General features: G+C 36.7%; 1 long non-coding RNA gene across 1 annotated transcript; it reads left to right on the plus strand.

Moving 5' to 3' along the window:
- The first annotated feature begins 46 nt into the window (after positions 1-46).
- On the plus strand, positions 47-22210 carry LOC111092277. Its single transcript, XR_005378315.1, has 3 exons — positions 47-184; positions 1955-2073; positions 22108-22210. It is a non-coding gene; the product is annotated as an uncharacterized LOC111092277 (long non-coding RNA).
- The last annotated feature ends 1487 nt before the right edge of the window (positions 22211-23697 follow it).

The raw sequence follows: 23697 nt of genomic DNA on the forward strand, positions 1-23697 counted from the left end.
ATTATCTCTGTCTCCACTCCTGCCTCCTTCACCTCATTCTCCACAGCACAATCAGAATGAACTTCCTAAAATATAAAGGGGAACATGTTCCTCTCTTGCTTACAGTCTTCACAAAAAATACTCCAATATATCAGCATAATATATAAGTCAAGCTAACTTTTTCTTCTCCAAACTTACTTCAGAGGTAAGGAGGTTTGGAAGATTTTGGAGCTATTCAAGAAAAAAAAAAAAAAAGAAATGACTATAAGAGGCAGTAACACACAAAACTTTATTGGACAACACTTGGACAGGTTTCATGTGGGGGAAATCTCTCATAGTAGTAGTATGCCCAGATGCTATGATGCAGGGAACCCTATGCAGAAGGGGAGGAAGGCAAGGAACTCCTGAGGGACAAAGGAATTGTAGATGAAACTATGTCTAGGTGATATCTGCTCCCAAGATGAGGAGTCTCTGGATCAGAGTTCCAAGGGGGCAACAGCATCTCTGGGGCTGGGGCTTATGTATTGCTAGCAGTGGTGTGGGATGAGGTTTTGCAAGTTGGGCAAAATAGGCTGGCTCTGAACAGCTAAAAATATGCTTGTATGGAATATTTTTAAAATAATTGGATGTGGAAAAGTTTGAGTTTGGCACTGGCAGGCTTTTGAGTTAATAGGTCTAAGCCTGCAGGAAGAAATAAACAATCTAAGGGCCAATATACAGAGGCCCTTTTTGTCTCATTTATATAACACCTCTCAACACCTCCTGAAAGAATCTCCTTCATCCTGCCTATGTGGCTTTCTCCAAATGAATAATTCACTTTTATACATCTGTGCTGGTGCCCAAAATGTTCTTATGAGACCTACCATTCAGGAGGGGGGCAAAATGTTTGGTAACACAGTTGGGGGCCAGTACTAGATGAAATAAAGCCATTTCAACCTTCATATACAAAGACTATAATGAAAACCTCCTATAAGCCAGTAATATTAAATGTATTAATTATACAAAGTCACTTTCATATAAACGGTTCCACCTCTCCCCTCCTTGCAAACCAAGACCTCTATTCCATCAGTTCTGTCTACTTATCTCAGTCTATAACTTTGCTATTAACTATTCCTGTTTCTACGTCATCTAAACATTTCATAGATATATCTTCATTTGGATCATTGGCAATAATATTGAACAAATTAGAACCAAAATTTAAGTCCCCTGGACGCCACTAGAGACATCTCTCCAGGCTAGCATTAGGACAAATATTTATTAGACACTTTGTACATGATCACCAAAAGTGATGAGCTTATACCTCTGTTATTTTATTTAATCCTCATATTAGGTATGGTAGCTACCTATTACAAGTCTCTTTTTGACAGATGGAAAAAAATGGAGTTTAATATAGCAAGGTGACTCTTCCAAAATCATAAAATTAGAAATTGGCAGTGTTGAAATTCAAACCCAGATTTGATAAGTTTGTTTTTTTCTACCAAAAGACACTGACCATCAAACAGTATTTTCTAAAACCTACTTTATTCCCTTTTGTCAATAGGATTTCCCTGCTTACATCTTCAAAATCCTTAGAAATTCCAGATATGCTATGATAATGATAATTTTATAATGTCTCCCTTAATTGTCAGACACAAGTGTTTCAAAATCTTAGAAATGTGAGGGAGAGAATAAAGGGAGGAAGTAGAGAGTAAACTCTAAGAATATCTGCTTGGGACAAGTGAATTCAGATGTGGTTTGCAAATTATTAATATTAGTGGGATTTAATCTAGTTTAGTCAGGATTAGGTTCCACATTAAGTCAGAGCATAGGAAATGGCAGGGGTGGAGGGGTGGAGGTGGGGCTTAGTTCAAAGCAGTTAGCAAGGCTTTGATAGGCTCTGATCCAGTGACAGAGGTAATAGCTCAAGGTAAGGCTCACTGGAAAAGATAGGATGTCAGGCCCCTGGTGAACTGAGTAGGCAACCATCCATCAACAGGACAAAAGCAGAAGGAAGGAGAAATGCAATGGAGCTACAGAAGTGACCACCCTCCTTCCCAGGACTCTGAAATCTGGATCCAGGCTCCATCACACAGTTGGAAAGACTTGGGAATTCAGGTAAGGATGAGGTTGCAGATGACGGGCCCTGTGACACCACTGTGGGGGTCACTGGGATGAGAAAAGCAGAAAAAAAACAAAGCTAAATATTATAATAACACTGGAATCTGCCTGGGTTTTTTTTTTCCTCCAAATAAGACAAATGAACATTTATTATTAGCATCAACATAGACATGAATAATTCTTAAAACACTGTAGTATTTCTCAGCTAAATCCATGTTTATGGGCATTGGGGAAAATACATTATTTTCTGTCTCCAGAATTTAGAGACATACTTTTACCAGTAGAACAATTACAATTGATTTTAGAAGTTTCAAGGCTTAGGGTCAAAATTTCCCAAAAATATTATCACAAAACAGCAGTTGTTCAATGTTTAAAAGTGCCAGTGGAAAAACCATATCTTGGGAAATTTGTGTACAAACAATAGAATGATTAATTACTTCATTTATTTGGAATGCAAGATACTGGTTAAATACTACAGGAAATGAAACTATTTCCTTCACAAAAGTACTTTACATGCCCATTTTCTTTTTTTTTTTTTAATTTTTATTTATTTATGATAGTCACAGAGAGAGAGAGAGAGAGGCAGAGACACAGGCAGAGGGAGAAGCAGGCTCCATGCACCGGGAGCCCGATGTGGGATTCGATCCCGGGTCTCCAGGATCGTGCCCTGGGCCAAAGGCAGGCGCCAAACCGCTGCGCCACCCAGGGATCCCACATGCCCATTTTCTTGAAAAGCATCTCCGAAACCATTAATCTTTTAAGGAACACTGTTATTTTAAAATATTAACAATTTGTTAGAAATTAATTAGTTTTTAAAAGTTGCTTTTTGTCTTGAATCCAACCATTAATTAAAGATAATATATCCCTTTACAGGGAGGCTATTTATAGAAATCTGTGCTGCTTAGTTTGGTAGAGAATTATGAGTCAGTTGCAATCCCCTTGTGGACCAGTTAGCTGTTTCATGGTATTCTGAGACAATGTACCAAAACCTTATTCTTAGCCAAACATCATGAAGACGAACAAGTCAATAGGCAAAAGAAGAATCATTCCAACAAGAGAACTAGTTGCTATAATGCTTTTGCATGCCTGCCAGTTTTACTGCATTGTACTCTGATACGTTGTCCTGTTGAGACTTTAAAGCAAAGACCAGTACAGAAAAACACTGGAGTCTCCCAGATCAGAAGGCATTCCTGATGTAATTCAGTGGATTAGAAGAAGATCCATATAAAAACTATCAGAACTTCAAAAGCAGACTTTACATAGGCAGGAGAGGGGCATTCCATTTCTTCTAGAACCTCCTAAGACTTGACTTGGGATTTTAAGTAATCTAAACTCATATTAAAATACACCTGGAAAATAGAACAGGATGTTAAATGTATCATTTCCTGTTTTCTCAGAGTTTCAGATGAGGGTTCAGTAACAGAGAAATTAAAAAATAAACACCAAGTATCTTCATACTTTAAAGCAAAGAGTTGGGCTACCTATGCAGGAAGGCCTAAAAGATTTTCTAGCAAATTCTACCCTCAGCCCATCACTCACCTCTTCAGGCTAAATGAATAAAGGCAGATGAATTTATTTGAGAGGTTTTAAAGAGTATGAGTATTGTAAGAATTTCTTTGCAGATATTTGTGAGAGTGTTGTGTATTTTTCCCCTCTTCCGAGGGAAGAGAAATGGGATGCCCCCCTCTTCTCTCAAGCTGAGGAAGAGAACAACTTTGTGTAGCCCAATATATATTCCCTGAAATTTAAGAGAGAAATGGCTGATATTGGTCTCCTTAAAAACAAAGGCTTTAGTTTAGCCAATTGCCCTGAGGCATTAGAGCAAGAAGAGGTGGATAAATTGGTAGTGGCTTGTGCCTTTAAGTCTTGGTGAATTTCCCTCGGGTTGGATATAGACTCCAGACAAAGAAGCTGGACTGATTCATCCTGAATAGGACTCTGCTGAAGAGGAGGGCCTGGAGGCATGAGAGGATGTGGCAGGGATCATTAGAACCTTCCATCAGAATCCAGGGGCCTTGGAGGGAGATTGTAATCAGTTAGCAACAGGCAATATCTTCTGTGTCAAAGGCACTGAGAAGAGACCCTCGTAAGAATTACAAAAGACTCCACAGGAACAATAAAAAAATCATCACTGTGAATTAGCATCATCCAGAAGGCATCAATAACAGATTCATTTGATCAAATAAGACCTTTCTATAATTATGTCTCCTCCCTTTCCTGCTTTAAACTCAGAAGAGAAACATGCCATACAGAATGGCATGAAGAAATAATGGAGAATGAATAGAGCAGAAGATGGAAAAACAGAAAAGACACTGACCTTATTAACCCCTTAAAACTGCAGTCTTCTAAGCCTGACCTGGGGATAGAGAAAAACTTAAAACTGCATTAGTGTGCAAGATAATGTGATTACACTGAAATAAATAGACCTTTCATTGTTTAACAATAACCAGAAATATCATAGCACTTGGTCAAGACCCAGATGCAGTGTAGGAGCTATTTGACAAAGTGAGTCTAATGGAGAATAATGAGAAACATGTTGCCTTCTTTCATATTGCATCCAATTTGTTCAATAAACTGGTAACATCGAGGATCACAGGCACTCTCTGCCCTCCAGAGCAAGGTAGGCGCCTAGGTGAGAGAGAGTCATCACTGTAAGATACTACAAGTGAGGATGAATAGAATCTGCCTTAAAAATCATTTTCTCGGTCAGACCCGGTAGCTCAGCGGTTTAGTGCCGCCTTCAGCCCAGGGCCTGATCCTGGAGACCCGAGATCGAGTCCCACGTCGGGCTGTGTCTCTGCCTCTCTCTCTCTCATGAATAAATAAATAAAATCTTTAAAAAAAATCATTTTCTCTAGCTGCACACTGCTCTATACTTATTTCCTTTTTGTTTGCTCTAATCTTTATTGTCCTATCCTTGTATCCAGTTAGCCCAGAGATTTAAAAGGGTAATAGGATCTCATGCTCCTTAAGGTCATAACATAACTGATGTCAATAACTTAATTGCCAAAGCCAAGGGCTCCTTTCAGTTTTCATGCATGTTCTTGTTTTCACTTTGCAATTATTTGTGTGGCCATTTGTTTAATTGCAGGCTTTTCACAGTAGATGATAAGGTCCCATGAGGATATGACACTTCAGTTCATTGCTCTATATCCAGCTCCAAGCACAATGCCAAATGTAGAGCAGGAGCTTAAAAACTAAATTGTTGGGCAGCCCCGGGGGCTCAGTGATTTAGCGCTGCCTTCAGCCCAGGGTGTGGTCCTGGAGACTGGGGATTGAGTCCCACGTCAGGCTCCCTGCATGGAATGGAGCCTGCTTCTCCCTCTGCCTGTGTCTGTGCTCTCTCTCTCTCTCTCTTTCTCTCTCTCTCTGTCTCTTTGTCTCTCATGAATAAATAAACTAAATCTTAAAAAAAAAAAAAAACCTAAATTGTTAAATAAATGTAAGGTACTTAGGGTTGTAAAGGGTTTTGAATGCCAGGCTAAAGAAGTGTAACTCTATTATGTAGACAATGGAGAGGCACTAAAGACTTCTTAGCTTGTGCTTATTAGGTTTGATAACATGCGGGGATAATTCTGTCAGAATGGTGCAAAACATATGGATGAGAGAAAGGCTGGAGACCTAATTCTGAAATCAGAGGCCACAGAAGCAGATATGTAACCTCCTATAGTATATAGGTAAACTTAAATGAATGTCCAAGCAAGTAAATAAAACAAAAACTGTCTTGACTATTTTTGTTTATTTTGTGTATTGAAGTGTGTGCTGTGTGTCTCTCTCCTCACTTGAAATGACTGACTGGCTGCCTAAACTGATTAAAATCACAGATAATTAGGGATACACAGCCAATAGCTGAAATCATATGGAAGTGGTTTCTGACCTATTGAGTAGGACCTATTGCTGGCAAACTCTTAACTGGACTTCAGTTTTTTGAGTATCTAAAAAGAGCCAGAGCATCTGTCCAATTTCTCTTTCCAGTAATCTTATAACTTTTTACATGAAGAGTCATTAATGTTTCACTTTCTGGACTGAAATAGACGGTAGCCTCTCTGAGCCAGGAAAAATATGTCTGACTAGAAAGACTCTGGCCTCAAGCTTGGGTATCCCTGGGGAAAAAGCCTCAGTTACATGAGAAAAGATCAGGCTACAGGTCAATCTCAATCAGACCATGGTAATTTTTTACACTATAAATAAACATCATCATTCACATTGCTTTCATGTTACCTCTTGCTCTATTTCTGCAACTTCATCTCTTCTAGAAACTCATGTTTATTCAACCCAGTGGATTTACTAAAGCTTACCTTGTCTCATGAGTCATGAAACCATATTTTATAAACTATATGGAAAATGTGCAGTTAGCTTATTTTCAGACAGCCCTGGCCTATAATACAATAAATTCATTTTTCCCCCTGAATTTATTTCAGTAAAGACAGCCAAGGATTCCAAACTCAGCATTATATCCGGGAGACCAAAAGATATATATGCTATTTTCTAGGATTTGAAAACACTAGGATTTTTTTTTAAAAAAACCTCAGAGATTAAAAATTTGAATTTTCAAAATCTTATTTCCACTCAAAATATTAGCACTACATCTATTATGTAACAAAAGCAAGCATTTATAGCCACATATCAGATAATTCTAACAACATGGTATTTATCATTATTCTTTAGGGATAAAAAGGTTAATAAAAGAAATAGTAAAATTAGAAGTGAAATATCTATTAAAAGCTTATCATTGGAATCACAATAATTTTGACACTTTGGAGTACACTGTAGATGATTTTTATAGCATGGGATTGTCCAAACCAAGTATGTCAGTGCTTTTATTCACTATCCTTGGTACAGTGCCTGGCTAGGCACCAAATATTTATTAAATATTAGTGGATTTATAAACGAATGAGAATAGATGAATCTTTAATTTGATATAAATAACTTAAAGGTAGTGTGAGATTGTGTTTTTCCCATACTTTTTTACTCATAATCTACTATATCTGAAGGTGATGCAAAGTTCACCCTCTGGGTCCCTGAGTGGCCTACTCTATTTTGATGGCCTAAATGCCATTTATATACTGACAAATCCCACTCGAGGTGGACCTATTCCCTGAACTTCAGAATTATGTTTCAACTGTCTATGAAAACACTTCTACTTAACTGTGTGTATGTATGTATGCACATGAGTGTGAGCAAACATAATGTATACAAAACTGAATTCTTGATTTCTAATCATCCTCCAACCACCTGCCTCTCTTCATTCTTATTCATATTAGCAAATGATAACTTCACATCTCAGATGAAAGTCTTGAGGTCATCGTTGACTATTTTTCTCACACCCTACATCCAACTCATCAATCAACAAGTCATCATGCTCTACCCTCAAAATATATCCTGAATCAACCACTTCTTCCCACTTCAGTACTAACCCTTCTTATCCAAGTTAAATTATCCTCCTACAGACTATTGCAATAGCAGCCAGATGTTGATCCTGCTTTTCCCACCACCATCCCACCCTATGGAGATCCTTGTAGGACTTAAGTCAGATCATGTTCTGATTGGGCTCTCTCCTCCCATACCTTCCCATCTCACTGTGAATTAAATCGAAGCCCATACTTCAGCCTACAAAGCCCTACCCAAGTTCACCAGCTACCTCTCAGATCTCTCTTCCATGTTACCCCTGATTTTCCTACAATCAGGAGTGATTGTATTGGCTCTCTTGCTGCTTTTCAAATCTACCAAAAAATGAACCTGCCTCATGGCTGTTGTACTTGCTCTCTCCTCTGGTTGGCATGCTCTTTATCCAGGTGTTATTAATGTGGCTGTTTTCACTGAATTCCGTCTCACCTCATCAGATCACCCTAAAACAAACTAAGTCAGGTCACTCTCAATCCTATTACACTGCTTGATTTTAATCCCTATCACTATCACCCCTTGAAATATTTGTCATAATTGCATAGGAATCATTTGTTTGTTTTCTATTGCTTTACAGTGGAACATAAGCTGTAAGAGAATAGCCTGATAGCAATCTGTAGATTCTTACTCATCTTTGAATATCTCATGTTTATATTTGGTATAAATAGCTACTCAGTAAAGGTCATTACTGACCTTTCATTCATTAAATGAATGAATTTATTTTCAAAATAAGTCTACTAAGGGAGCAGTTAAAGTAATAGAACCAGATGAGATCCCGCAGAGCTAAGAAAAAGAGTCCATCTTGCTTTTGCTTATGCGTGTATATAGCTTAGAATCAAAGCCCACTCTACATCCTAGCTCCAAAGGAACAACTCCTCCCTTGGCAGTATATGTCAGATGGCCCAGCTATACATTTTGGACAAAGCTATGCTCTCAGTTTGTCTTCAATCTGACCACAATCGTAATAGGTTAATGATTTCTCCAGATCCGTTGAGTTTTCAGAATCTGATTTGCTAGCTTCCTCTGACCATTGCTGAAAAGTCATTTTTTCATGGAAAGATATCCTGCCTTGACAAAAAGTGGATGGAAGCTTTAGTCACTTTATTTATCTACTACTTTTCTGCATCTGAAGGTCATGCCACACTCATCTTAGTGAGATTATGTCAAAATATATCAAAATGCTCATTTATAAGATTAATTTGAAACAAGAATTATATTTTACAAAAACTTAAGAAGCTACCAAATCCTATTTTTAAGGTATATATGAATGTCTAGGGTGTTGACCAGTACCTTCTTTCTCTTTTCATGCTCAGTTATATACTCTGAACAATTCTTAGGAAAAGGCTTTTGTTTTTAAAAACATTGCACAAAAGAAACATAAATAATAGTAATTATAATCTGAAATTACTCTCCCTCCTTCAAAAAAGAATGTTTTAGGTTGTCTTGCTGTCTACAAATTCAATGTTGTGGAAAATATTAGTACATGTGAAAATACTTGTACAAGGACTCTATTGGAAATTTACTTTCTTTGTTGTAATTAATGATCCACAGAGTAACATTTTCTTTCTATAAATTAGAGTAGGACTACCTTTCAGGAAAATTTTTACTGTGAAATAAAGCCACACATACACAGGTACTCATGCAGACAGTTCATCAGGAGGAACCTCTGTCCTGACCCAGGCCTGACCAATCAAAGTATCATATCCTAAATGTAGTGATAGGTCCAGAAATAGGCATGTAACCCAAGAATGAGAGCCCTTTCCTTGAAGTGATCTTTTCAGACCTTAAAAGAGAAATGCTCTCTCTTCTGAAGTAGCTAAACCCAAAGGAGCCAACTGCCTAGCTGCATTGAGGTGACCATCAGGCAGGTGACCATCGAGGTGCTAACTGGTTGCCACCTTCTCAATTTGGAATAATCCTAGAAATTCTCATGCTTATCAAAGAAGAATGCCAAAGCCACTTGGAAATAAGCAGTAAATTTAGATTGAGGGTCAATTTTCTGACTTTATTCTTTCACCTTTTCCCCATTAGAGATATGTGGGTCAATGATTTGCAAGTTCATTGATGGTAATATTTTATATTTGCAACTTTGTTTTCCTTTTCAGTTTTTTTAGAAGATTTTACTTATTTATTTAACAGAGAAAGAGAGAACCAGGGAGCACAAGTTGTGGGGGACAGCAGATGGAGAGGGAGAAGCAGGTTCTCCACTGAGCAGGGAGCCCAAAGGGGAAGGGGAGGCACTCGATCCCAGGGTCCTGAGCTGAAAGCAGACGCTTAGCCAACTGAGCCACCCAGTGCCCCTTCCTTTTGATTTTAGTGCTTTGCTTTTTAATTTCAAATAGTAAAACTGAGGCAGACTTTATAGTTTATCTCTCTTAGATGGCATTAGTTCCTGGAGCTATAGATAAATTAGGAATTATTAGAGGAAACATATAAAAGCAAGATGAGATGAGAAAGAAGGGTGTGAGTGGTGGTCTCTCGGTGGGCATTTAAGAACGAGAGTGAGAAGGTCATCCCAGTTTCAGCCCTTCAACTTACAGCTGGGGCTCCTGAGAGGACATAGGGCTCTCAACCAATGTCAGATAGTTAATGGCAACTCAGCCTCCTCATTAATAGCCTTTTATGGAGAAAGCCCATGTGTAGTTGAAAACAGATGAGGCCAACTCCAGAAGAAAATGTAACTGAAACATAGGCTGGACAAGGAGAAAGAGGCAAGTGGAAATGGGAGTAAGAGAAAACATCCATGACTCTCAATCAGTTTGTGCTTGTTACAGTTCCATCCCCAGATTCAAATGCCTCCCCAGACTCTTTTTTTGATTAAAGTTAATTTGGATTAGGTTTGTGTCACCCCAACTATGCTGTTTTGGGCCACGTTTAACTCTCTCTCATTTTGTGTCTCTGTAAAATGAATACAATAATATGCTAATCTCATAAGGTCCTATGAATAAATAAAGTTATCAAGATGATGTGCTCATCGAGAGCTGGTATAGTTTATGGAAGGTACTTATGCTTAATAAATGTTACTTGTCTCCTTTATTTACTGAGCCTGGTGGTAGATGTAAAAATAAAAATAGCACTTCTGATAGGACCGTTCTTTTTAAAAGAAAATAGATATGAATGGTTATCTACCAACATTGCTGTATTTTGCCCGACTGTTCAAGTTGAACCAAAGCCCAGCCAGACTATCCTTCAAAATGCACTATAACTCGAGAATCCAGGAAATAACTGTCTCTAAATACAAACCAATGCACACCCAAAAATGTTCATTTTTCTCCTAGAAATATTTTTTGTTATTACCATATAGATGAGTACAAAAAGAAAAGTTTACCCAAACATATGAGTCGATATACTGTTTGAGATAAAAAAGAAAAGAGAGAGAGAGAGAGGCTTTGAAGTCACTGGAAAAACAAGAGTACCCTTTACACATTTCTTACAGTATCTGAGTGAAGCCAGAAATGCCTTGGGAGTCCAGGTATGGGCTACTGTGTATCCGAGTGGGCAGATATCCCCTTAGTCAGGAGTAAGAAAATCTCTCTGTTCTTCTTTAACAATATCTTTCAAGCCATGAGAGAAAGAACTCACCAGGCTTGTGTCCTCTACAAAGTTTGCTAAATATGGCATTTATTATTTTACAGCATTTTACCAAGTGCTTAGTAACCAAGTTTAGTCAACCTTTGTTTTGGTTGGGACTGGATAACACAAGCAAACAATTTGGAGAATATATATTTTTTCATATACATATATATGTATATATGTATATATGTATACAAGAAACAGCTTATTCTGGCATTATTTGCTGATTTTGCCAACTTGAGGGAAGTTGATTTTAGTCAATGAATAAACGTTTACTCAAGCCTTGCCATGGCCATGGGACAAATGATGTTCTAGGGAAGGTTTGCATCTAAGATTTATATCAGGAGGGAAAAGCTACCCATTTAAATTATTATTAAGATATATATAAAAATGAAGAAAGTCCTGAATTCAAATCCTACAGAATAAATAATAAAACACTTATGCATGTTACTCATTGTCCTACTTAGCTAGCTATTCATGGACAGAAATAAGAATAAACTGATACAAAGTCTATCTTCTTGAGGACAAGGATTAGGTCTTCTTTGTCTGTGGAGCAGTGTTGTGCTTAGGAGCCAGTGCTCCTAATTCATATCCAGTGCTGCTCATTACTAGCTGTGTGATGTTGTGGTCCCTTAACCTCTCCATACCTGTTTCTTCATGTATAAAAGAATAATGTTAGAACCTTCCTCATGGAATCATTGTAAATAACAAATTAGGGATGCCTGGGTGGCTCAGTGATTGAGCATCTGCCTTCAGCTCAGGTCATGATTCTGGGGTCCTGGGATCGAGTCCTGCATTGGGTTCCCTGAGGAGAGCCTGGTTCTCCCTCTGCCTGTGTCTCTGCCTCTCTCTGTGTGTGCCTCTCCTGAATAAATAAATAAAATATTTTTAAAAACCCACAACCAATTAGATATACTATAGAAGTTATTTAGAACAGCTCCTGGCACATAAATACTATAAATATGTTAACAACTAGTACAGCTATCATCATCCACCTCCTCCTCCTTGTCATCATTATCTGAATCCTCTCAAAGTAGGTACAACAGTGTCTACCACATTATAAGTGCTCACTAAATATGTATTGGCCAAATGAATGATGAGTAGACATTTCAAATCAAAGGCACAGTCCCTACCCTTCATTTACTGTATTTGGAGTGACTAAGATGGTATTTAAAAGGATTTGAACTTTGATATCAGATGACTTGATTTCAAATCCTGAGGGGACCACTTCATCCATATATTAAAATCATTTGACCCCCCCTGCCCCCCGCCGGAGCCTCTGTTTCCATAGGCAGTGACAATTAGCTGACACCTATGCCAGGCACCATCATAGTGCTTCATGACAGATGCTCAAGAGATGTTTCTCCCTCTGCCATCTTCCCTCTCAAAAGGTAGTTACCAATTTAGTGACAGACACAGTAAGATTTCTGGTACTTAGAAAAGGGAGGATCAGAAAAGATGAATCATGGGGGAAGTCTGGGAAGCTTTCTTGGAATAGATAACCCAGAATTGGATCTAGAATGGTGAGAGGATGTCAACATTCTGAAAAGGAGGGGAGGAATGGTGTCATGGGAGCGAGGCACAAATCAAGAACTGGAGCACAGGTAACCACTTTGGCAGGAGCAGGGGGCTGTGTAAAAATCATTAAAGGAGAAGACAAGCACAAATGATAATATTTGTGAGTTTGAAATTTGAAAGTCTTCTTTAGGAAATAGGAAGTCTGCTGGACCCTTGAGCCCAGATAGGTGTGCACATGGTGCATGGGAAGTTCAGTCAGCTAGCTGTGCACACAAAGTTGAGGCAAGACTGACAGAAGTAATTGCACTAGATGATGAGATAGTCTGAAATTGTGAAGTGGGAGAAAAGCACAGAAATAAGATGCATCATCTCTCAAACAGAGTCAGGTTGCTGAATATAAGGGTAGAGGGAAGAACAGAGCCATTTTGAGTCAGAATAAAGAACAACAAAGTAAAAAGGAGAAAAAAGACTTTAATTGGAGATCTGACCCTGCTGAAGATCGAAAATAAGACTTTTCCATATCTTTCACAGAGACTTATAAGCCAAGAAACTATTGATTTATCATTTGTTACGCAAAACAGACTTTCAATATGTGGATTAAGCAAAATGTTAACTGATAACCAAAGTTAGGACAATGCATGTTTCTTGGTTCTAAGAAATCAAATTGCAGCCATTAAGTAAATAGTATCTGCCCAATGTATATTATATTATGCCTGTAAAGGAAATAATTTTCCTGATGTCTAAAGGAAAACAAATATTTGGACAAAGTATTTTTGAAAGGATATGAATTTGAATTACATTAGAAAGTATTTTAATTGCAAAACAATTTGCATAAATAAGCACTAATCTATCAAAATTCTTTTTGCAATCACTTATTCATTACAGATTTAATAGTCAATTTCCTGAGAAATGCCAGAAAGATTGGCTTGTCACATAAGTCGCACAGATGGCCAGTGTGTATTATAATCTGTTTGCCCAAAATTATCTCAACCACTTTTACCAAATTAGTGCATTAATTATTATTTTTCTTTTTTTAGAAAATCTAGACCCCACTTAATAATTCATTCAACCAACACTAAATGTCCGCCACAAAGTGAAAGGTGACAGTCCCAGGTTAATGGACTGGGTAATGGACAGTCCTTCCAAGGGTCTCTGACTCAAATTGTAAATAGGATCTTAGTTGTTTAATTGAGGCTCTTCTACACAATGAAAGTGGAGATAAGTGCTTTCTTAATTTGCAGAGGCAAATGGTACTGTTTACTTCTTTAGAGCTGTTAACATAGCTAGGGAAATTTGGGAATTTGAACAAGGCAAACTGATTCTGTTTTCAAGAGTAATTATTTCATTCTTCTCCTTCCCTTTACAAACTCTTTAAATTGAACTAAGTAAGTTTAATTCTATAAAAAATAATTATTCATTTAAGCTTTCATATGACTTCTTTATATTTTTAACTTCCTAAAACTTGTAACTTCCTCTATAGTGACAGGAATGATGCATGCTATATCCTAGAATTTAGGAAGACTGAATATTAAAAAGTTATACATAAAAGCTTGGATTTGAACCTCTATTATAAATATAAAAATATGAAAAAATGCATTTGATATATTTTACCATGTGTCACCTTTCATTTGCAAATTATTCACTATTATCATTCTAAGTCAATTCTGTCTTAGGAGAACAGAAAATGTAGTGACGTGTGGCTCCTACAAACTTGAAAATAGCCTACAATGTTAACATATTAATTTAGATTATCAACATCACCACTATCATCATTACTAAATTAATATGTTCCGGTCACTACATGCGTTATATACAGTATCTTATTTCTCACAACAATGCTGGGAGGTACAATATATTATCTCTATTTTGCAGATGAGCAAACCAAGGCTTAGGAAGATCAAATAAATTGCTCATGGTGGTACAGCTTATCAGAGTTGGGGTTCAGTCTTAGGCTGTGTGACTCCACAGACCACAATCCATAGTTATGCTGCCTCTTGATATGATTTTTAATATTTTATTAATCAGAAAGCATAACTAAGATAAGATGGAGCCCTGACTCTAATTAGGAGGAGGAAAGGATTCTATGATTTCTACTCGGAGCTACATGTAAAGGTATAATTTTAGAGCATGCCAGATTGGACTACCTAGTAATTATCCAACTTAGTGAACAGAACTATAGTAGGAAGATTTTCTAAACAGACCTTTCAGCAAAAATACAAGTTTCCTAAGTAAGCCCACACCCGTCTGACCGAAAGCAAGTTTCACAATCATTTCCATTGGTCTTGGCTTTCAAATCCATTGTGTGTCTTCCTTTCACACAATGGAAATCTGTGTAATATGCATACAAGTTCCTGGTAGAACTTTTACAAAAATATTTTTGTAAACAGCTTTGGAAAAAAATGATAACTCATTTATTTTTCAAAATGTTTCATGCAAAAAATATTTCCAGTTAAAATCAGCACCTCTCTCCAATAGATGTTGTCATCTAAAATCTTATTTTACATATTCATGAGACTTAGAGGATATTCTGCTTTCTGGATTTGTTTTCTTTCATGAAATTACCACTGCATTCAATGTTTGAATGAAATAAAGGCAGTATATTTGCAGCCCTAGAACCCAGGTGTATACCAAACTCTCATATTCCACATTGTTGCTCTGAACCACTGACCTCCCTCTTCAAGAAGAGTATGTTGTTAAATACACAAAGGACACCAAATGTTTGCAGGGAAAAGTGAAAAAACTTGAAGGATTTTTCAACATCCACTAATAGCCTATATGTTACAAAAAGCTTTGCATCCAAAATAAACTCTGACATTTGAGAATAACAGCCTAATATTAATCAGAAATGGAGTCCCGGCAAAGCTATCTACCAGCAAACCTCACACAGAACACCAACATTCAAGATGGGGAAAAAATGTCACTTATTTTTCTGATTCTATGTTCTTACAAGGTTTAAAAAGCTAGTGAATTATATACCCAAACTATTTTCTAAGAATATAGCTCATAAAAAAGAATATAGTTCATAAGAAAAAGACTATAGTTCATAAAGAACTAATTCCTATACAGCTGATATTTATGGGCACTGATTTAGTCAACGTGAAGCATAATTTAAACTTTTGTCTTGCTTAAATTGAAGATCCAATGCTATCACCCTGCTGCTTTCCCAATCAGAATCATTATACTCCAAGCACAAGCAACTTGTGCACTGGTGGATGACTTAGTTGCCACTAAGTGTTACTTGGAAAACATTAAAAAAGAATAATTAGCCTAATAGTTTTCTTCAGCTTACTGGTTCCTGATATTCCACCATTACCAATCATTAAAAGAAAAATGTCCCCTTCATTTTGTCCTCTTTTAAGATGCAAATATTCTTTAAGGCACAAAAAATTTATTCCCTGTAACACTTTCTTGAGAATCCATGGATTTCTCTTTGCCTTAACAAGAGAAATTCAGGCTCCAGATGGAGCAATGAGTTTTGGGAAAGGACTCTAGGATGGAGGCCAGTAGTAGAAAGAGGCAAAATGAGGTGCTGGATTCAATAACTTTATAAACGTTGTCTATAATTTTCATGAAAGCCCTAGAGGGTGCATTTTATTTGCATTTGACAGACAAGTAAATAATGTTTGAGAGTTTCCAAACCAAAACCTGTCTTTATTCAAAATTCATGTTCTTTCCCCTTCCATGGTAAACTACTATTAGAAGGAGATAGTATACAGAGAGTGATTGGAATGGAGACCTATATATAATCAACAAGGAAATTCCCTATAAAATTAAGATGCTTTTTTATTTGTCTAAAGTCACATAGGCAATTAACTGAATACCTGACTGCTCATAAAATTCTTAAGAGCTTTATAGAAATAGAAAATAATACAGGATTTTGATTCAGAAAAAAAGGGATAAAGTCTCAGACTGTCCATGTGTAACTTTAGTATGTTAATCTGAGTCTCAGTTTCCCTTAGGATAATCTCATAAAAGTATTATTTTTTAATATTTTATTTATTTATTCATGAGAAACAAAGAGAGAGAGGGGTAGAGACACAGGCAGAGAAGCAGATTCCATGCAGGGAGCCTGATGCGGGACTTGATCCCAGATCTCCAGGATCACGCCTGGGCTGAAGACAGACGCTCAACTGCTGAGCCACCCAGGTGTCCCTGTATTATTTTTTATACAACTTAATTTTACTATATTTGAAAATCTCTCAAAGACCACTCAAAATTTATAGTTCCAAAATCTTTGTCACACCAAAGAGCCAAGTACAGGCAATATCAAACAATTTGAAGAACTATCTAAAAAATTGACATGTTTTTTAAAAATTTTCTGGCAGAAGAGTTAGGTAACTTGTGCAAGGCTGTATTCACTATCTGACTGCATAATATGTATTAACTTTCAATATATTTTCCACTATAACATATACTAAAGAATATGAATATATAAAGTTTGTGTATGTATTTATATACAAGACTAGATTTCAAACTCTACTGGAGAAAAAAAAAACATGGGATAAAAAAATCCAGGATGCCAGATACTCTATGTAATTTGGAATATCCTTTTATACTTACCTTTGCATTTGTGTTTGACACTTTTTGTAACTTGCACCATTTTGAAACAGTAAATCACACTATAAAAATGACAGTATAAAGTTGAAAAGTTATGTTGCTTTCTGATCCTCAAAAAGATAATCTTATACTGATGTAAAGTGTAGCCTAAAATAAATTGCAGTAATCTAGCATTTATTTTAGTTATCTTTCCCAGATTTAAAAAGTAATCAGAAATTTCTGCCATATAATTATCTAAAGGATACAAATATTCCCTTAAAAATAAGGAGACAATCAGGTTAATAGCAATATTGTGGGAAAGTAGTTAATTCCTCCAGAATTGTTACATCATTTTCACTGACTGCCTGAAAGCAAGTAACCTGCTCAACAGGAGAGCTTATAGGGGCAGGGAATAGAGAAGAATGGATTGGAATACCCTATGTCTAAGACTCATGACATTCCACATTTAGTGGTATGAACTCGTCAATTAAATAGTAAGAGACTGATGACTCAGTAATGCTAATTTATTAAATATGTTTTACTTAGAAACATACTGCACTGAATTTTAGTTGAAACTATGTAGTATTGATTCATGCTGTGATATCCTCCAGATTATCTACATAAGGCGTGTTCCTGAATGTCAGACATGGTCACCCATAGTTTATTAGGCTGCAGACAATCCCTGCCCCCAGCGACGGGTCACAGCTCTTCCTACAATAGTTCCTATGTTCTCTTCTGGTCCTTGGAAATGTCTGTTAGTGAGAATGAAGCTCACTATACCTGAAAGTAACACAAAAATTTTCAATAAAATAAAATCACTCAATTTTAAACATCTGCTCTCTCTTTTGACTTCCCTCTCTTAGACTGGTTGAATTGTTATTATTCTATTTTACTGGTTCTCTCATTTCCTGGATAAATTTACCCAGATGTTTGGACATTTTTCTCTATCACCCACACTTGCTCACTAACCAAACTCCAGTTTGTCCAACTTCCATGAGGGTTCTCTCTAGAGGCACTTCAAATAAAGAGTTCTTTAGAACTAGAAATAGATTTTTCTCTTCCCAGTAAGGAAATAGTTTCCTTAGTGATGAGATAATCATTTGTTTTTAATGAATAGAGTTATTTTTCCAGGGAATTTTAAATGATAACATTTAAAACCACATTCAGTCTGAAATTTCTCATCCTATCATCTTCCAGTCTGGGTGAATCATGACAGAAAAAATATTTCTTCTATCAACATGTGAGACAATTCCTTCAGAATGAGCCTGACCTAGATTTCAGGTGGTAAAGGAAACTAATGAATTTACTGAATTTACTGAAGAAGAAAATCAAATATACAATCATTAAATTATCCGTGTCTTCGTCAATCTGTCTTAGAAGCATAGGTAGGACTGAATGAGACTTCTCAAAATGTTTGAATATTTGAAGTAATAATTTTAAGAATAAATTTGGAATATAATAAGAAAAATAAGAAAAGATAAGATAAAATAATAAGATATAATAAGATAATAAGAAACCCACAAGAAAGCAAATACAGATCACAAATAACTCCCTTTTAAAAGGCACAATAATAGGGGATCCCTGGGTGGCTCAGCGGTTTAGCACCGCCTTCAGCCCAGGGCATGATCCTGGAGACCTGGGATCAAGTCCCACATCAGGCTCCCTGCATGGAGCCTGCTTTTCCCTCTGCCAATCTCTCTCTCTCTGTCTTTCATGAATAAATAAATAAATAAATAAATAAATCTTTAAAAATAAAAAATTAAAAGGCACAATAATAGAAGTCACCAAATGTGGAATGCCAAATTCATTTAATGCTAACATTCAAAAACTCCAAAAATCAGATGGTGATATAATCCCACATCTCTATAATATGGTACCAATTGAAAATAATGATAGAATCATTTAAAATAAAGGTCTAGCAGCAAAATTTATATAGGTCCAAAAAAAAGTGTTTGTCTTAAACACAGTGTATTTTAATTATACTTAATTTAAAATAAATATTCTGCTTGGGGCCACATGAAATGCTGGAAAGATTTTGTCACTGCATTGCATTGAAATTATATAAGTCCTTTGATATTGAGGAACATTTCTTATTTATATGTGCACCACCAGACGTAGAATAGTGCCTGCCTCACAGAACAATGAAAACCACCTGCCCTAGTGTCCACTGCCTAAGTGCATACTCACAGACCTCACTCCTCATACTCCAAAACAAACTTTAGGCTGGATCAACAAAACGTAAAGTTTTAACAAGTTCTCCAGATGTTTCTTATGCACACTGCGGTTTGATAGCTACTAACATAAAGACCTACTCAATAAATGTTTGGTGACTTTAAGGCACCAATGTGTAGAATGTACAAGAAGTACATTCAAATTTACCATTGGAAAAATGTTACCTGGATACTAAGCCCAATATCTTCCCTCAGAGAGACTGATAACACTAAATCACCATATTTTTCATTCTTGTTTTCATTGATTAATATCAAAAATTCAAATTGTATCTGTTCCACCTCCCAAATCCTGTCACTCAGGAATCTCCTTTGTATAATCAGAAAATTCCTTTGAGTATTCAATCTCTTTTTCTAGCTTTCCCTTCTCCATGCTAGCCTTAATTTGCCTGAAGATATCCATTTCTCTGCCACCCTTTCAAGTGATGGCTCAAATCAAGTACCTCAGGATGCAGAGGGAATGTTGGTATTATGAACTGAATGTTTAGGTCTCCAAAATTCATATATCATAGTCCAGTGTGACGGTATTTGAAGGTAGATTTGAGAGATAATTAGGTCATGACAATTGAGTCCATCATGAATAGGGTCAGTGTCCTTATAAAAAGAGACATTAGAAAGCTTTCATCCTGTCCCTTTGCCATGTAAAGATAAAACAAGAAGGTGGCCCTCTGCAAGCCATGAAGACGGTCTTCAACAGGAACTGAATCTGCCAGTATCTTGATCTTGGACTTCTCAGCCTTCAAAACTGTGAGGAAAAGATATTTGTTCTTTAAGCCACTCAATCTAAGATGTTGGTATCCTAATGGTCCTTCACTGCCACTTCCAGACTAATAAAGAGGCTGGGGCTGTTAGCCAGGTGAGAGATGATGTCAATTTAGACTGGAATTTGCAGCCCTGGGGCTAGTGAAATGTGCTTAGCTTGAGGTATCAGTGTTCCAGAAGACTCAGTGCTAAATTCTCTTTGAATTCTGTACCTTCTCTTTAGGTGGGCTCATCCATTTCCATTACCTCAATCACCACCTGCATTTGGATGATTTACATTTACCTTTACATTTCCTACTATTATCTGTCCTTTAAAATTTAGACAATTGTTATAACCAATTGACTATTTGGCATCTCCATTCAATTTTCTCAAAATCACTTCAAAATCACCATTTTAAAAGTTTAAGTGATAATTTTCTCCCCCCAAATTTAATCTTTTATAGTGTTTCTCATTATAGAAATGGCACCACTGTCCATCCAATTGTACAGTGGTCATGGGCTCCTTATATTCTCTTATCTTCCTACATATAGTCTATTAGCAAGTCTTGTTTTACCTCCTAAATATTAGGCTTTTCTGCACATTTCACCAATCCCCTGGTCATTGTTTTCTCCTGCAATAGTTTAATAGCCGGTTTCCGTAAAAATCACTTTTATGGGGGGCGGGGGGAGACCCGGACTCGCAGAATAAATATTGATGTGGCAAAAAAAAAAAAAAAATCACTTTTATTCCTCTAGTTACTTTTCCACAGTACAGTTAAGAGTGATCCTAACAAATGTCAACGGCTTTTCACTGCTTTTATGATAAGAACTTAAATTTTGAATGTTGTTACAACAAGGTCTCAACCTACATACCTTTCTAGTCATATTTCCTATCAGCACTACCATTAGACCCAGAAGAGGGACCTCTGCTGAACCCCACATTTTAGACATTTTTCCATATCAGAAACACATGCACACACACAAGCACACATATATATGTGCATATACAAGACATACTAAGAAGCACATGGGAGCTTCTGTCACTAGAATAGGAACCTAATTCTGCACAGTGCAAATCATTTCCTTAAAAATCTACTTCATGATTGACACTCATGATTGTTATTCACGATTGATACTCAAATGTTGAACATTTCTCCACATCTCCTCCACTATGTCTTCAAAACAAAAGGCAATGGCCTCCAAATGCCATGAAGATTTATAGATAGTTTACAACCACTGCTAATGGCAGAACACTGCCTGTGAATGCAGAGAGGATTTCAGCAATGCAAACTCTTAGATAAGAGGTAAGTAAATCAATTAATTAGTCATACTCTCTTCTCTGATAGCAAGAATATAATAGATTGATGTATCATTTTGCAATATTTGAATATTTTATAAATATTTCTCTTGATAGGCTGTACCTACATGAGGGCAGGGGTATCTTTTTTTTTTCTTTGCCCATGCTAGTGTATAGCATTACCACATACTGAATAATGAATACTTGTTGATTAGATAAAGGAATAGATTTAGAATAAGACGGAAGTGGTGGAGGACCTTGGGCAAGTCATTTTAACCTATCTCTTAATTTATTATCTTAAAAGAGGATAGCTACCTTATAAGGTTGTTTATGACTGTAACAACATAATGCCATGAAGAATACAAGAACCCTGCACATGGTGATTCAATGAATTATAAAGGATGATGTTGCTCTTCACATATCCATGAGTTCCCAGATCCTACCACATGTATTAATGCTGTGCTTATTTTTCCAAATTTTCAGAACAGATTGCCTGGAAACTAAATCGTAGTGTGCAATTACACTGGAAAAATAACTTGATACCTCTTTTGTTATTTCTGCCAGATTTTGTTTCAAAAGATAATAAATAATAACGAATCAGTACAGCTGAATTTTAATTACAGAGAAGGCATTTTATTGAATGACTCTATCGGGCTGACACAATATTGATCCTATTGCCTCCCTTGACTCCTCATTTATAACTTAAAACTTTCATTCTCTTTTGTTTATTTGCAGATGGCATTTGAGAAGTATATCAGAAAATCACATTTGAAAAAAAGAAAATCACATTTGAAATTATATTCTTCATTGGAAGGCATGTATTGTTAATTACTGTTACGTTTACCATACTGATCTTCCAACATGATTCTAACTACATTTGTCTGAATAGATATCGCTTCCAAAATTCTGGCTCTCAGTTCCTCGATCCCCTTTCTCCTCCAATAACTTCATCCTTCATACTGCCTCAACCACTCACTCTCATGGTCATAGCCTAGAAATTGTCACTACCAATGTTTATAGACCTACCAAAATCTCAATTTCTAACTATTCTTCTCCATCCTCAAAACTCCAACATTTTGCTGCCTATCCTCACACTAATTGGTGCCCTTGCTTCCTTTTGCTCTGAAAAAATAGAAGTATTCCTTTATTGTCTTTTCAACACAGCAGCTAGATTGATCTTGTTAGAGTGTAAGTCGGATAATGCCATTCCTTTGATGAGAAACTACTTTCATGTCTTATCATGGTCAGTACAAAAGCCATACCCTATAAAGCCTAAGAGTAAAGTGTTTAAAAAGTACTATTAATAAGTGGACTAGGACAACAGGCATGAATCAGGAATCTTCCAAGCAAACTGAGAAGTATATTTCACCCACCTGGGTCTTAAACATTCTCCAAGATATCTTCTCCATTTGTTCTCTCACCTCCTTCAAATCTAGTCCTTCTATTGGGCCACTATCTAAAACTACCATATACCTAATCTCTATCTTCTTTTTCCTGTTTTTTTCTTCTCTTTAGCCATTATTGCCATCTACTAAACATTTTACTTACTTATTTTGATACTGCTGTGTTCCAACACAAGTATGTAAGTTTCCTTTGGGCAGAGATGTGAGAGAGGGGCTTTTTTTAAAAAATTCTAGAACTGGGATGGCTGGGTGGCTCAGCGGTTTAGTGCCTGCCTTCAGCCCAGGGCATGATCCTAGAGACTTGGGATCAAGTCCCACATCAGACTCCCTGCCTGGAGCCTGCTTCTCCCTCTGCCTATGACTCTGCCTCTCTCTCTCTCTCTGTGTCTCTCATGAATAAATGAATAAAATCTTTAAAAAATAATAAAATTCCAGAACTGGAATAATATAGAAGACTAGAAGGCCTTCAGTCAACATTTACCTTTGAGTCTGACTGAAAACAATGAAAGTTCTTTCTCAGCTCAGGCAGTCTCACTCATTATCATGGTCTATTGTCATAAGAATCAACTTTCAGAATCTGAAATATAGACTGAATAGTCCACTATAAAAATAATGTAAAACATGAGGCTGCCCACATTCCTTGGCTTGTGGCCCTTTCAATGGCATCACTCTACTTCATCATTACATCTCTTTTTCTGACTCTCCTGCTTCCCTCTTTTCCTTATAAGAACTCCTGTTATTATATTGGGACCACCTAGATAATTCAGGATAACTCCCCATCTGAAGAGGCTTAATTTAATCACATCAGCAAAGTCTCTTTTGTCACGTAAGGTAACATACAGAGTCTGAGGAGTAGGATGTGGACATTTGAAGGGGGGATTATTCTGCTTTTGCAGAAACCATGTGGAAACACTTCAGAATC

This window comes from Canis lupus, chromosome 25 (genome assembly GCF_011100685.1).
Source record: "Canis lupus familiaris isolate Mischka breed German Shepherd chromosome 25, alternate assembly UU_Cfam_GSD_1.0, whole genome shotgun sequence".
Classification (NCBI taxonomy): domain Eukaryota; kingdom Metazoa; phylum Chordata; class Mammalia; order Carnivora; family Canidae; genus Canis; species Canis lupus.